Genomic DNA, 17,459 nt, shown 5'->3' with positions numbered 1-17,459 from the left:
GTAGGGGGTTGCCAGACTAGCATCAGTCTGGAATTTATTAATAATATACACAGCAATGCGCCCCATAAATTAACCAAGGCTGCATTATCACATTGATTATAGTCTGAAAAATATTATACTGAGACTACTAGTAGCAGAGATGAAAAACACAACATCAGAAGTTTCATTCTTGCACAGATGGAACAACTCTTTACTGCTATCAGCTCGTGTTACTGCTAGGTTCCTTAAATTCATGCAGAGCAAATAGACCTTTCTGACTTTGACACTGAATAGAAAATTACGTCAAAGTATTTGGTGTAATTCAAGTTTTTATGTCAAAGGCTGCAGAGTTTTGGAATAGAAAAAGTCTTTGCCACTACTCAAATGCAGTGAAGATAGGAGATAAGAAAATTTCACAAGCTTTCCTCCTCTATCTTCATCTAAACCGGTTCATTAATTATAACTTCTAAACTTTTAAATAGTTTGACAATAAATTAAACATGCAGTTAAACTCCTCCCTTCCAAGAAAATCTAATTTCAGTACAAGTCCTACAAATACTCACTTCTTTTTCTCAATACCTGCAGTTTGACTCAGCACTCAGGAGAGCTATGCAGTGCTATCGTGAAAGAATAAATCTCCTTTTCCTCAGTTTATTACCATTATAACTAGTTCCTTATATTTCACATTGGACAGCTGATATAAGTCTCTATAGTGAGTTTGTTCCACAGGAAGAAGAGGGCTAGAAAATTAATATAGTCTTCAATTAAACAAACAAACGAACAAACATAAACCACAAGCAGAAGTGCCTAAACCAGGGAAGAACACTTTATTACAAGAGCAGCAACATTTGAAATCAGCCCCTCAGAGTTTTGATCATAAGCCTAAAGAACATAGAGAAATGTTTCATACAGCAAGTTAATCTACAAGTTTGCCTTACAAAATGTAATATTATCTTCCAGACGATAGTCAGATGCTGCTACATTTATGATAAAAAACTTTGTTTTTAATGTTACCTGTAACATGTATAGAGGTTGAAGATCACGCAGATGGAAGAACTTTTCGGGTACCTTTGAGATAACAAAAGGTTACTTTTGAGAAAAGCATACCAGACGCACTAAAGTGTTAAAAAGAGACTGATTGTAACAATTGTTTAAATTTGTAGAATAATCTCCAAGTATTGGGTCAACTAATTTTGGCTAAAAAAGGTGGGAAAGCTGCATGGCCAACAACATCAGACCTAGTTTTCCCTTCCATCCTAGCTCCTATTCCACCTACAAGCTTCACAGCCCAAAGCTAGAAACTACGTTTTACCAAATCACTGTTTTGTTGTTCCTCTAACAACATAATCTGCATGTGGATCCCTGAGGCACCTGAAACTGCAAAGTATGACCCAGAGATCTTTGCATAATAAAGGCACAGGGGAAAAAGAGTGATAAAAATGGATTTTTCTGCTGAAAAAAATAATTAAAGAGAAGGATAAGAAGTCATTTGAAGGAAAGAATGAGACTGATAGGCTAGGAATTAGTTACAAGGATGTTAGTGGCAAAGGTTGTATAAAGGCTTCTATATTGACATCTGAAGTAAAATTGGCAAGTTAAAGGAACAGCAAATTACAACTGCTTAATTAGTTAAGATTACTGGATCTTTTTAGTCACAATTGGGTATTTTAAGTTCAGTTGTTTCCAAATGATAATATTGGTAAGGAGGAGATAGATCTCTATGCTCTTGTCTCATCCAATTAAAAGAGAATGACAGCAGGGACTGATATAAACCTTCTCTCAAGATTAAAATTAACATGATTGAAATAATCTAACTTTCCTGAAGTGATATTTTGCTTTAAGTTCTTAATTTAAAGAAGGACCTTCAAAATTGAAGAGGTTGAGGTTGGTTTATGTGTGCACGTGCGCACGCATGCGCGTTACTTATAAGAAAAAAAGCAAAGCACTTTCAAGTTTGAGATAGTTCAAGATCTTAAAATTAATATGCTTAAGTGCTTTTTCTTTCTAAGAAAAATCCTTTTGGTCATCTACTCTTCCTCAGCTACCCTTGAACCATTAACAGTTTCATTCTTCATGTATTATTCAAAGACTATTATACAGCTCCACATCTAAAAGCTTACGAACATTTTTCATATCTCAGACACTTGGTTGTCAGAAACACAACCCTCCACGGGGAAATCACCAATTAGAGGATGGTACCCACACGAGATGCTAATAAGTCCATTAACATTTTGTATTTTAATGAGTGATCTGTAGAAAAATAGAAAACCGCTAACGAAATCTGTGAAGCAGAGAGTGGTGAAACAGTAAATAATTATAATGAGAGGTCGGTCACACTCCACCATCTGAATCTCCCAAAGAGCATTATGCAGCTCTCTGCGGGTCAGGCGAGAGCCCCAGCCTGCACCCTCGACCTCTCATTAGGCTCTATAATTCCTGCTTGGCACACACTAGTGCAACTGAAGTGACACAGCTTGCCTTCAGCCAGAGCCAGGAGTAGGCTGTGAAAGGCTGGATGTCCTCTCAGTTCCAGCTCTTTAAAAGGGGGTTTAAACACTGACAAACTTGAAGAAATCTTTTTGAAAATATACCATAGACCTACAGACAAAGGGAATCCCACAAAGCTCTGGACCACACAGCACAAAACTATGCCCAGAAAGACAATGAATTTTGGAATGTATGAACAGAAATATAACACATAGGAGCAGGTTTGCAGTTTAACCTCAGCATATAGTAACAGTGAAGTGAAATCAAAGGCATCTCAGCAAGCTTTCTTGAATGCTAAAGAAACATGAAGTTTGTTTCAAAACAGAACCGCATGCAGTGATGTAAGAAATGAAGAAGAAAAAAGTTCAAACTTTCCCTCCTCTAAACACAGAGTCACTTCTAAGAAAGGGGAGAGTGCAGGGGAAAGCCGGCTTACAAAAGCAGCCACAAAAGCGAGGGAGGTGTGTCAGGGAAACGCTAGGGGCAAAAGAGCATTACCTTGCAAATAAACCAAGAGCCAAAAAGTGGAACACTCAAAACAGATGCAAGGAATGCATTTTACTGGCAATAGTGATGCCTATGGACAGGGACTTCACCAGGAAAGTGATGGATGTTGCTCTTCCATAGCTGAACATGAGCTGGGTGCTCCTCTGATCAATCTGCAACCCACGGGTTGGACATGCCTGGACTAAAGCATGTGCCCCAGCACAGTTTGCCCACCTCCTTCCACTGGGCCATCATGGCAGTGGCTCTGTGCCTTCCAGTGGCCAGGCCTAAGAGCACACCCACCCAGCAGTGTCCTATTAACCCTATCTGAGCTGAAACCAGGACATAGGGAGGGTGCAGTGCAATACCAAATTCAAGTTATGACAAACAATTCAATGTATTCTGATACACTTGCATGTCTAAATACATTCCTGCAAACAGTGAAAAGCATGCAGCTGTGCTTTCCATTCTGATAAAAAATTTGAGAATAGATTTTTGCTAGGAAAAAAAATTCAGAATTTCTGGGGTTTGTGATACTATTTTCAATCAACGTAAACAAATTACCGACATATTTTAAAACTGAATGTGTAGAGTTGTAATCAGACATTCAACTTAAAAATTTGATCATATCTCTTTCAGAAGCTTGTCTAACCAGAGAAGTTCTTCACAATCACACCTTATTAATATCATCATTTTTTTGACAGAATGTAAATTTGTGAAGTTATTTTCAAAGGTGCAGTACAGAAGAATAAACTGCATCAAAAATCTGATGAACACCTTGACACCTCACTAAGAATTGGAGCCATTACCATCACACCAGGGATTAATACATTAATTTCACAAAAACAAGGTCAAATATTCCACTTGTTTTGCAATTTTGTTCTTTACTTTGTTGTAGTAAGAAATATTATTTTAATCTTTGGGGTTTTTTTTTTGCTTATATGTATTAACTATATATTTTATGAGGACTTCTACAAAGTAACGCCTCCTGTTTTATTATGGTGGCCCACAGTATTAGAAGCAGATGGTGATATGGCAGCAGAGTCTGAACCTTACAATCAATATTCATAGTTTTGTTTCTCTGTGACAGATGGCTGCAGAGAGGCAGTCTGACAAAATGGCATCTGACATAGAAGTGCATATGAAGTAAAAGGCATGGGATTGAATTCATCCATGCAGAAAAAAATGGCCTCCATTGACATTCATCGATGTTTGCTGAATGTTTATGGAAACCCAACAGTAGATGTGAGGTGGTGGTGGAATATTTCAGCAGTGATGACAGTAGGTCATCTCCAGTGGGCTCTTGTTTATAATGCATAGCTAGAATGGTGACTGTGTCGAAAAATAGTGATTTGTAAATGAAAATTTCAAATTTCAAGTAATGTTATTATGTTCTTTGTATCACTTGCAGTTTCCATAGAAATAAATAGGAGGCATTACTTTTGGAGTGACCTTTGTGTATGAGGCACAAGACAATTCCTGTTCACTCAATGCAGCCTGGGCAGGCCAAAAGGTTGGATACCCACATTGTAACTTCAGTTTGGCTAAATCCTGTGATAAGATACTAGGCCCACTATAGGGCAGTTTAAAGGCTTGTGATGTATAGATTAGTTCACTATTACAATAGCTCAAGTAGACAAGTATGGGCTGGGAGCTTTTACCAAAGGAGCTGCCCTACAGACAGGAAGGACAGGGCCTACGAAGTGTGCACAGCACAGGTCTCCTGCTTGGAAGCAGCGACTCTGCAAAGTATCTTATTCTCCTACTGCTCAGGGTGCCTGGTCCCAGCAGCCACCTTGGATGTCACGCCTCCCTGAAAGGCTGTCCTGCACAGAAATAACTCTTGGGCTCATTGCACTTTGGAAGACAGGGTACAGAAAAGGTAGAACAGCCACCAGAACCTCCTTCTGCTACGGGACTTTACAACTGTATGAGAACACCTGTTGATTAAACCTGCATGACAACTTTCTAAATGTCCCTATGTTGCGTGTGTCTATATATAGATAAATAGATACGTCACATCTATGTAAGTACAACTATCCTTTTAGTTTCTGTAACAGTAGTAATTACACCAGTATCAATAACATGTTTCTGAAATTACTCAGCTGATTCAATTTTTGGTACAGCACAATATTTTCAGTTCTGGCCTTAGCAAACAATCCTGCCTTTAAGTTGCATAAAAATGCATGCACTTCCTGTATGTGAGAATTAAATTTTCACAATAAGTACATAAAAAAATATTGAATCTAATCTTGCAAAGTATCATTCTTTTCCTTGTTTCTCATGAATGAAATTAAAAGCAGAACATTATCATGTGCTGTTTTAAAGTACATTAGTGCAGCTATATTCAGCGCTGTAGTGCAACATACAAAGTACATACCAAGTGCATACAGTTACTTCTATATCATCTAAAAAATAATTAAACACAATTCTTGTCACTGAGGGAGACTTTTGACAGATATGCTTATGTATCAAAAACCAAAAGAACACAACCAGACTTACAAGAATTGATGGTCTTTTGGCATGCTCTTTAATATAATGACTAGTTCTTCTAGGTTAAATGCAAATATGACATGCAGAAATTTATAAAATAAATTACTGCTGAAGTGAGTTTCTGTGAACATACTATATATTAACTTTTTAACAAACTAAGATTTTACAGTTTTTCAGGGAGAGCACATCCATAAAAGCATTAAGATGGTATTGATATTTCTTCTGTCTCATGGATCTTATAAATGAGGGAGAATACATTAAGGAAAAGACTCCTAGCAAGAAAAGATTATTTGAATTTCACTGAGTGGAAAGATATCAGGAGTTCTATGCTTCAAGCATAGTATAGTTCTATTCCCTGAAAAAAAAAAAATTGCTCATAATAAAAATAAGTAAAATAATTTTAAAGGATTAATAAAATAAAAGATCTAAGTTGGAATAGTAGAATCTGTTTGTTTCAATATGACCCACAACAAAAACCCTTAATGATTATTCAATGCCCAGTGCAGTCCTGCTGCCCTAATCTTTCCATTAAGCTAGAACATAAGTTCCTAAAAAAAAAAAAAACTCCCACCAAACATGCAGAAGACTGTTTCTCACGTAAATTGTAAAAGGCAAGACTTCCAATATCATTTTGCCAGTTCCTAATTAAACAACTTATTTTTTTGTTGCTGCTGCTGCTTTCCCCACTGCCCCCATGCTGTTGTATTTTGAAAGGAGCTGATTTATTTTTTTTTTCCTCTTTTTGACTGTATTACAGTCACATCTATTTCTCAGTGAGAAGAAAAAATATAATAAAACTAGTTTTGCCCTTTATAATTCTGTTCTGTTTCTAAGAAATCAGAGAGAACTCTGCCCCTCAGTGAAATCTTGGCTCCTCCTGAGAGAAAACCTAAAACCACTATTTTTCATATTGCATTCAACAATCCCAACTTAACAAAAAACATTAAATTTGCAGTAACCCAGGTTCTCTGTTGCATAATAGAGACTCCTTACAAAGCATTTGCAAACTGCTTACCAACTACCTACCCAGTAACCATGCATTTGATTTAGCTCTTAGGATTGCACAGAATGGACAGTTGGCATTGGTTGGTGCCATCTCTGGTTGAAGTCTTGCAATAATCTACAAACAGGAATTTGAAGCGGAAGTGCCATAGCTATATCAAATTAAGCACTATCTCTAAAGTTGAAAAGAGGTAATTTCCTACTACAAAATAAGCATGAGAAGGAATTTATTACAAAGAAGAGATTCAGGAAGAGATCTCTTCTCATGTCCAGTGCCAGCTGTAACCACAAGCATCACACACACACAAAAAATAACGCACTAGTTCTAGCACAGCACTGTGAGAGACACAGAATAAAGCAGAGCATCTTGGAAATTTTAGAAAAAGTGAAGGTAGGTCTCTGCTGAAAGCAACCAGTAGTGGGTGCGTGAATCATGATCTCTGTGAGACACCACAATTATCTCACCAAAAAAGCCCATCAGTTTGTAGACTTCTGTTTAGCAGCTTTCCATTAAGTAATTCTTTACAGAGCAGTACAGACAAACTTTTTCTGAAACTACCAACACCAGTCAGAAACTGTGGGTAGAAAAGAACATAAGGAGCGCCAATCAGTAGACACTTAGCTGCAGCTGTGAGTGCAAAGGCTAAATAGAAGTGAGACAGAACACCACATGATACAGTGCAAAGCTAGAAGAGCACTGGTGGATCCACTGACATAAACAATCAAAAAAACAAAAACTGACACATCACAGTTATGTCAAGACTTATCTACTGATAGGTGTCAGCTCACAGAAGGAATAGACAAGAACAGAGGAGTTATGTTGTGCTACCCATCTCATTACCTGTTCATACAAGCATGCAGAGAGCAGAAGCAAAAAACAACAAAAAAACCAACAAACAACAATCAAAAAACCCACCACCACTCAGCCCCAACCTTTAATCAAAATAATCTTCCACAGAACTATTTTCCCTCTCACAGATGTTACTGCCTTACTGCCCTTCCAAGCTAGAGTCCTCTTCCCTGTTCTGCAGCTAAGTTTTCAGTTCAGATTCTGCAGTCACAGATGCAAGTATTACATGTTACAGGTATACACAGGAATTGGGAATTTAGCTTTTAGATCAATACATTGGTATCTGGAGGATCCATGTTCAGCCCAATCCGAGACAAACCTGTTTGGTTACTGACATTCCCTTGAAGAAAGGCATAAAAGTCTCAAAACTATCCAGAGCTATAAAGCTCAGAAGGCAGAAAAGTTATTACTCACCTGGAAAAAATGCTACCAACAGAAGTAATGGTTATTCTTATAAATAATTTGCACAAGTCATTTGAAGATAAATGGTAAACTAACAAATATACCTGTGCTCACAAATGCTGCCATTCACCCTGATAGGAAATGCCCAAAGTTCTCACCTTAAAAGGCAATTTCAGATTTGTTGCAAGCTTTGTTTTCTATTAGAAACTTCACAGATTTACTTTGCTAATAACTTCATTACAGCACACCTGAGCAGAATAATTAACAACCTCTCTAGTCTCCCTCAGCTAGATTAGCAATCATCAGTGAAAGAAAGTCATCGCACATCAAAGAGATTACAGACTTCTCCCTCAAGAGAACACCATTAATACCCAGCAACTGACGATGAGGTGTGCGTTGTGCAGAATGATGTCCTTGGAATGTGTAAATGCACATCTGCTGTGGAAAATTTTTGCTATTGTTAAACAATGCTAAATATTCAGCAAAATGCAAACAAGATATTGTTGTGCTTTGCCTATTTTCTTCAAACAAGCAAGGGAGGAATTTTAAGCAAACAACATCTTGTGTCCACTATAAACTAGTTCTATCATCCCTGTTGCTCCTATAGCCTAATTTCTATCAAAACAGAGAAAATGACCCAGCTACTCATAATTTACATATTTACAGAAAAAGAAAAGTTGGAAATCAGGCACGTTTGCCTGTAGCCTACAATCTGCTGGTACTACAAAATACTATGACAAAATAATCTGGTGCTAAGTAATCCACATTGTGCTGAGAGTTTAAACTTTTTTCCCCCTGAAGAAGCCTGTCATGTCTACCTGATTCTGGAAAATATATTCTACCCCTTGAACATTCCTGCTGTTTGGCAACACTTGGAAGAAGCTAGTTCTTGGATAAATTCTGTCCACAGATGGCCTGAAAGTAGTCAAAATAAAACTGTCTTCTCCAAGAAAGTAGAAATCTGAACTTTTGGGAAGGTAGCCTTGAGAACAAAGGCTTGTTTGCACTACATCTGATGCACTCCATTTTCACATCAGCATTCAAAGGCACATTTGCATTTATGTCATACAAATCAGCTAAATGACTTTCTTGCTTTCATTGTGGCTTATTTTTCAAATCTGTTCATGTAACTACCTTTTTATCAGCATCCCTTTTCTGAATAGTGCAGAAGTATTAAATGAAGAGCAGAAAGGGCCTCATCAGCTAATGTGTTGACTCTATAGCTGCCACCTCCAGCCCCTGGAGCACCTTTGTCAGGTTCCACCATCTCCCCTGAAGGTTGGAGCTCAGAGCTAGGCTGGCCTGGTACTGCAGGTGGGTTGTGCTGCCCAAAGCACAGCACCGTCCTGCCCACTACTGTTTCTGCCAAGCCTAGATGTTGTGTGGCACTGGGGTACATGGAGAAAAGTAAGATGCTGAGCACTCAAGAACAACTATAGAATCACAGAGGCAGTAGACTGGGGTTGAAGACAGGAAATATATTTTTAAGTAAGAAAATAGAGTAAATCGGGAGGAAAGAAAATTTTTTTTCTACTTCAGGGAACAGTAGTATGAATCAGTGACAGTGCCAGATGACCAAAAAAGCCAGTATATTATCAGGTTATTGCCGAAGCAATGCAAAGACATGCCACTGATGCAAGATACAATGTCACCACTAAAATAGCACAGTAAACACTATTATAAAAATGCTGAGTAAATGCAAAACCATTATCAGTCCCTCATCGAATGGCTCTCTTCACATAGGTTTCCATGCTTCAGGAGCATTTTCACTGTTTCAGAAAAATATATTCACAAAGAATAAGTTGGAAGTATACTTGACATGCTCTCACATCAGCCAGCTTGCATTAGACAAAAAAAAAAAAAAAAAAAAAGCATCCCACTTATTGAACCCCTTGCTGAAATTACAATGGTGATGTAATATAAAATAAATAACTTCTGTTGCTACAGATTTCTGTTGCAAACATGGTAACCCAACAGCAGGAATGCAAGAAGCGACAGCCAGCATACTGTATACTTGTAGAGATTTTGCCATTCCATTCCAGATTACCACCAATTTACAGTGCAGTCAGGAATAGACATGAGCTGAGAAATGAGGACTCTATTAGCCTCAGTACTGAGATGAAATTCCATCTTCCAAGCCAGAAGGAATGTGTTTTCTCTCCTGAGGGTTGGAGCTTCTAATTTATGCTCTAAAAGCAAGTCACCTCCCATTAAACTTAAACATTAAGAAATTCTTCCCACTATTGCAAACAGACCAACTGTGTGATGGTCTGCTTTAAATATGCCTAGCCTGCAACGAGAAAATATTCACCTTATGTTCAAATACAGAAGTCTAATAATTAGATATTGTGTGCACACTTTTTAAATAGGCAGAGACAAGAATAAGCGTTCTGTTAATTAAACTTTTATTTCTCTCCTTCTGAAACATGTGAGAATGTCAAATAAGCCATTATTAATTATCACACACTTCTAGTCATCTTTTAAATTTAGCATTTTGTCATCCTACTGAAGAACCCAGCACTACTATTGAGCATACTTCTTTAACTGGCTTTGCCAGGATGGCTATTCTTTTGGACCTCACCTATGCATGCTAAAAGATTAAAAGGTTAGTTGAGGCTACAATGGCCTTTAACTCTGAAAGCAAGAAACCCTTCAGTCGATGTATGTTTAGCGGAAAGCAAACATGTATGAAAGGGAACATTTTTAAAATATTCCCCTCTCAAATTAATGGGATAAAGGCTATTAAATATCACATCTGCCGCCTCCCCCTCCGCCCCCCTTTTTTTTTTTGTCAAACAAATAGAGCCAAATCACTGCACATAGACCTCAACCTTTTCCTTTACCTGTATTTTTATTTCAGCTAATCCCATCTAGTCTCCATTGTAACATGCTACAGGAATACAATTTTCTATTTTTAGATAACAAGTAATGGGGGGGGGGGGGGAACAACGAAAATTCATGGTATGGAGAAGGAAGGGAAGCAAGTTGTTACTAGTCACCAATATTTTGAGAAATACATCCTTTAATTTAGAATTCCATGGATTCCTAAATAATCCAAGAAATGGCAAAGTCTACATCATTGTCCCATTTTAAAAATGTTTTGCAATTCATAGAAGAAAATTTAATTAAGCATAGTAAAAATAATCTGTATTTTTTAAATACACGTGCCCTAGATATAAATGATAGCTTTATAGATGAAAATATTTAGAACAATGAATATACAACTGTACAGTGTGATCCACAAATGCACAATAATATACATGGTAAATTAAGTAGAAATTATCTGAGTTACTAAAAATCCACATGGTTCAAAAATCTTAAACTTTGAAAAAATATACTTGTGCACAGTAACAGTTTTTAAACACCATACATCAAATCAGACAAGAATGTGACTAGATATAAGAATCAGAAATACAGTAAAAATGGAGCAATTCTGAAGGGAATGTAGCAGGATGCATCTTAGTTTCAAAAGAAAATTATTCAACCCCTTGCAATTATTACTATTCCCCATTTCCCTCCTACATATTCACATAACACATTTTGTGGTGCAATCTCAGCAGTGATGTATGTCTAAATTAAGCTCCAGTACGTTATACATAAGCATGATGTGATGAGTTGATGATAATGCAAAAAAAAAAAAAAAAAAATTCTTGCCAGGGTAGCCTGAAAGGATGGGGTGAGGGGAGAAGGATGAAGTTTTCTTTTTCTCCCCATCATTACCATGGATAGTAGTAATAGTAACAAAGGAAATAACCCAACCAACAAAAGAGTTAAAATATCACAATCATTCCTTCCACCCCCTACTCCCACCTTTCCCCCTCCACCTTGCTTTTAAAGATTGTGCTTGAAAAACAGATGCACTGTTTGTTTACAAGATCCTTACAGATAGCAGGGATCAAAAGTACAGAAAGAGTAAAACAATGCAATAGTCTGACATAAGGCAGAGTATTGCTGGGCTACACTGTGGGATTTAGGTAGCAAGACACTTTTCAGAACGTCACACAGTTAAGAATTCAAGGAGACAAAAGTCAAGAGATAAATGTTCCTGGCACCCATTACAGTATTTTGTAGCAGCTCTGTTTAATTAAAATATAAATTACTTCATTACTAAAATTAGGAACACCTAAAGTATTTAGTAAGCCTTTCAACAGAATAAGAAGCATAAAACAGAAACCAATTACCAGAAGTTTGAAAGCAGACATTGCTTTAAATAGGGGATTACAGTTGTTTGATTTAGATGTGCACAAATTAAGTGCTGTAAGGAAAGAAGGCGAACAAGAAAGTTGATCCTTGAAAAGCAAGCTCTTTTTCTTGTTTATTCGTTCTCCATCAGCTACCCAAGAGGCAAAGTTCACTATCTCCTTTAGTGGCATGGAGGTGGTATTTTTGTGCAATTTCTTTTTCTGCTTGCACATAAGTATCATTGTTCCTATCAGAAGAGTAGGATTCAGAAGGAGATAAATGATGAAGTGACAGTGGCTGAAGTTCAGAAACCCTTCAAAGAAGTTCCTCAAGTTTTTACCTTACAAACACTCACAGTTACATCAAAAAAAGCTCTCTGTCACATACACCTAAGTGGTTCAATGCACCTATTGCTGCATTTACAGCAACAATGTTTTCCAAATATTTCTGCTAGCAACTAGCTAGACTGCTGTTTCCAGCCAATCCTGCAAAGGTTCCCAACATCTAGTCTCAGGACAAAGTGGCTATTAAACAGAGATGGCAAAGTGCTGGTCTAATCTGAGGCTAGAAACTTCAGTAATAACTATGACGAGTAATGATCAGCAACAGCATGCATAAAATGGAAGTATTCCTCATTTGTAATATATCAGACAGCCTAGATTAATAGATTTCACTGCTTTCTACATCAGTTCTGAATTGCAAAGCCAAAAAGTGACAGCATACAATTGTTTGCTAAAACAAAAACCCAAGAGATTCTCCAAAGGTTTACTGAAGAACATTGTGGAATAAGTGAAAAGAATGGTATTGCCATTACCCTGTATTCACCCCCCCACTCCTCCAGTGTATTTCTACCTTCATACATCTTAAATTACCAAAATACAGGTAGTGTATCTACTTTCACAGGCTCTGAAGAACTCAGGAGAAAATAGTTTCTTCTGAGAACTTTAAGTTAGATTTCTTGATTAAATAGATTGGTACATGAAAGCTCATATGAAAATCAGTTTTGGAAAACAAACAAACAGCTCTTGTTATGATGAGGTAACCTGAATGCCACTCTACAAACTGAATCTTTCTTCTGTGTTACACAAAAGGTGACCTTTTCAGCATTCTCTATGCGACTTCGCAGGCATTTAATCCCTTTTCCCAAAGGTTTGTCTGGTTATAATCAAGAAGGAAGAGAGATGACAAGCTAATCAACAAGCAAAATTTACCGGATCTATTCAGTGCCTTTACTTTTAATTCCAGCTCCATGCATATACCCAAAAAATAAAAACTGTTCTGAACAATACTCATTTAATTACGCACATTTGAGAGTGAGGATTTAAGTTTGCAAAAGACATGGTACTCACTCTAGCAGTAGTCTGTCAAGAGCTTCAGAACTCATAGTGATATGAAACCTTCATATGCAAGATGCAAGTTTTCAATTCATATGGGCAACTGAAACATTCTCCAGTATCTAAGGGACAAAAATACATTTGCTTGGAATAATAAATTAAGAGTTGAAAAGAAAATGGAATTATCACATTAAGTGATTTTCCCTTTGGAAATGAGTACTAAACAACATTTAACTAGATACCATGCTGGTAGTCAGGTAAAGCTAAAATACTTCATTTAATATTGAAATGCACATTAATGCTAAACTTAAGGTTTTATTCTTTTAATAGAAGAGGAAAGAAAGGGGAAAAAAGCAATACAAAAAACACAACCAACAATCCATTCTTCTGTGCACATCCACATCAAAGTTTAGTTCTCATTTTTGGTTTCTTAGTAAAGCTGACTCTTATTATTTATTTCAGTTTTCTGCCTCATGTAGTTTTTCCTAATATTTTCGTTCCAACAGTTAATCTTTTAGCTGTATATAATTTTTAAAGTAAACAAATTATTTTTACTAGACCTTTCAGATCACCACATCTTATAAAGATAGGCAAGCCATATTGTAGTCTTGAGCAAGAACAATAAATCACTACAAACCTTTGCATTCTGTGAATTTTATATATTTCCTTCTTCCATCTATCTCTCCCCCCTTCCCAAGCAGAATATATAGTATACCCACAAGTGTTTGGTTGGCAACCAGAATACACCCATCAGTCTAACACAGCATAAAAATTCATATCTACCTTTCCCAGCAATTCCCAGCCTACAGCCATGAGTCATTTCCAAGAGACTGAACTGAATTTCTTGGTTAAGTTAAAAAAAGAAATAAATAAAAAGATCCCAGGATGCCATTTTTCACAGGCCTTTTTTTTCCCCTTCAGTTCTATGTTCTCATACATTTGTTTCCAACTAAAACCATTAGACAGTAAGTTTGTTGAAAATATTATTTCCTTTGCCATAAGTTGCTCCACAATTGAATCTTTTTCTTTTCAACCCCACAGACTGAACAACTTCAGTTCTGTCCAGCTGAGAACTCCTCATTAATCTAAACATCATAGGTAGGCATAATTAAACATAAAAATAGCTCTGGCCATTTATTTCTCACAGTATAACAGTGAAAGTATTCAAAATCATATTTTTTTAGCAAGAACACTGCAGAACATTTTGTCTGTCTAGACTTCTTAACCTGTCCTGCTTGCTTTCACAGTTACCTTTGCAAAGTGGTTTCCAGGTATTGTATATATAATATAAAACTAAGTTCACAAATTCAATCTAAAACATACATTAATGAAAACTGTTCTTTCTTTTTCAGAAATACAAGAAATACCACTCATTTACACCTAGTTGTGAAGAACTGATCTGGTTGTTTTAATTTCAAACTCAAATATTTTTCAAGAAATCAAATTAAGCTTCAGAAATAAATGCGTCTAGGTATAAGAAAGGAACTGTAATGGCTGTTGGAAATTTTACAGTATTTTTTGTGTTTCCCACTCAAGTAATACACATACATAATATCTCTCACTGCTACAAAATTATCTATACTGATCAATATCACAGAATGGCCAGGGTTGGAAGGGACCTCAAGGATCTTGAATCTCCAACCTCCCTGCAACATGCAGGGCCACCAACTTCCGCGTTTAATACTAGACCAGGCTGCCCAGGGCCCCATCCCACCCGGCCTTGAACACCTCCAGGGATGGGGCATCCACAACCTCTCTGGGCAGCCTGTTCCAGCACCTCATCACTACTTTATCTAAAGAATATCTGTGCTTCCCTACTAATTAGAAACAGAAATTCTAGTTTTGAATAACTTGGCTCAAGCACAAGCAAATAAAACAGATACTAAACTTTATTTTCTAGCTACTTATCTAAAAAGCTCATTTGAATTCACTACTATCAATATTCAGTTTGTACTTAAATGAGAGTGCATTCAGGCCCCCTACACTTCCATACACATTTTTTCCCCTACCCCAACCCCAAAACTAAAAATAAACAAACAAAGTGTCTTTTCTGATTACTCATGAGACTGAATAATGAACTTCGTAGCAGAGGCTGTTATTTTAAAAGCCTGGAGCACACCTATGTCATGACATATCCTCTTAAAATAAGACAAGTGCTATTAATACACACTCTGAAACACATTTTACTGTAGCCTGTGTCCATATCCTTTCCTTGACATTGGATCCCCTGGAGTCAGCTACTTTCTTGCATTTTACCTCCTCTCTCAGAGCCCCTGCCCTTGAAAGCTCAAGACAACTGCAGTCAGTGCATCAACGCCCTCAAAGCAATTAAGATTTATTAGCCACACTCAACATGTCCCACTCATTGGGTGCTATTAGTATTTCAAATATACTGCGTAGGGCAGATGAACAGAGGTGTCCTTTCCCTTATTTAATATTAAATACTTTTACAGTTGGACAATGAGGTAGCTAGTATGAAGAACACCAATAAACATTAATGCACGAGGCAGAGTCCTACCTGCCTTACCTATGATGATATTGGGAGTATTTCTTGATGCATTTATAATGATTTCCTATTAAGTTCAATTCTTTTTGCTTAAGCAAGTTGTAAACATCAATTAAGCTCATTGTGACAAAACAGTTTTCCACAAGGTCACTTAAGTAGCCAGTAGCCCATTGGACAGACTTTTGTGAATGCAAAAAAATCAACCTGACCCACTTAACTGGGAATAGAAAAGTGTTATTAAATATAACCTGAAATAGTGCACAGGAAAGACTAGGTGAGATCACTATAACTTAATTAAAAGCTACACTATCATTTAGCATGATCAAACTTTGCCATAATAAGCAGACAGTATTTCTAGAGCCACCATTTTTAACTCCAGTGAAAGACACACCTGAAGGCAGATTGGAACAGTAAAGATACTTTTAAGACAAACTGGATTAAGAAACAAATTGAAGTTTGAAAGCATTTTCAAGATTGTTGAACACGATGATGAAGATAAAGTTTTATTTTCTTGTCACCTCCTGGGAGGAAGTACTAAATAAGGATGTCTCTATATTCACAGAGAATAGCTACTCTTCACCATCACACCAGATTTGATGCCCTGCTGTTCTTTCTTTGGACTCCTAATCTCCTAGACTTCTTAAGAAAAGAAAAAATCTATTGATTGCCTTCAGGAGAAAATGAAGCAGTAGAACACTATAACGTAATGGAAAGCACAGCAATAACAGCAGGGCAGCAAATCCTAGGCAGCAGCAAGTAGGGATATACACAAACACAGCAGCCATAGAACCGACCAACAAACCCTGCTTACCCTTAGAAAGTCTCAGGTAGGCAGAGATCACCAGCAAGATAGCCTTGTTTCTACCTGCAAACCCTTAAATGAGGACTAGGAAGGGGTGGATCCTGGCTCCACCCCTTCTATCAGTCAGGTACACTGCATGCACCTGAGCTCCCCTGAATTGTCCCTGTCTTCCCACCAGGTGCTCAATCACTGTTTCAGGCTTGTAGCATTTCGACTACAAGCTGTCTTCTCTCTACAGGTAGTTAACAAACACTAAACTATTGCAGCAAAAGACCATTCAACAGAAGTACAGAATTATGAAATCTGCTTATGATCTCAAGAAAGTTCAGTATCTCAAGGATCAGAAGTGTAACAAAGTTAGATAGGAGCTAAATCAGAAAAGAGAAGCAAATGTAAATCATTTTTTTCCATCTGTTCACAATCCCAAGGATACAAAAGACAGAAAGAGGTATCAAATAACAATTAATTCTCTCTTTAATTTCAATAAAGGGCTGTCACATTCAACAATTAAACCTGGTTCTATATCACCTATTCTAGCAGGAGTAAATAAGAAAATTAATAGCTACATTTTTATCATAATGTATTGTGTAACTAGGCTGGTAGAAATCCAAACAGACATTCAATAAAATTTTTTATTAGCTGGGATTTTTTAAATAAATAATACAATAAAACTGTAAATTATTTATAGCAATAAAGTACAATTTGAAAACATACTGGTTTAAACTTTTGCTCTCCAACTTACCTTGGAGGAGAATTAGAAATAAATACAAGCAGATCTTGTGAAGATATGTTGTCATTAATAAAAATTTAAGAAAAGGTCTTCTCAGTAAATGCAAGCCTATCTCTCTCTTTCCTTTTTTTTTTTTTTTAATTAATTACTTTTTAATGATGAAATGACAAAGATTACAGAACATAGACAGTGTGCTCCACATACTG

General features: G+C 36.8%; 1 long non-coding RNA gene across 1 annotated transcript; it reads right to left on the bottom strand.

Annotated features, from left to right (window-relative positions):
* Nucleotides 1-1,019: 1,019 nt before the first annotated feature.
* Nucleotides 1,020-16,563, bottom strand: LOC122184383. Its single transcript, XR_006180541.1, has 3 exons — nucleotides 16,533-16,563; nucleotides 13,231-13,337; nucleotides 1,020-1,047 (listed from the first exon to the last, which is right to left on the bottom strand). It is a non-coding gene; the product is annotated as an uncharacterized LOC122184383 (long non-coding RNA).
* Between the last annotated feature and the right edge of the window lie 896 nt (nucleotides 16,564-17,459).

The sequence above is a fragment of the Lagopus leucura genome, unplaced genomic scaffold (assembly GCF_019238085.1).
Source record: "Lagopus leucura isolate 7727_CA_CO unplaced genomic scaffold, USGS_WTPT01 Super-Scaffold_73, whole genome shotgun sequence".
Taxonomy (NCBI): domain Eukaryota; kingdom Metazoa; phylum Chordata; class Aves; order Galliformes; family Phasianidae; genus Lagopus; species Lagopus leucura.
The sequence above is the reverse complement of the archived record's forward strand: the minus strand, read 5'-3'. Positions and strand labels throughout refer to the sequence as shown.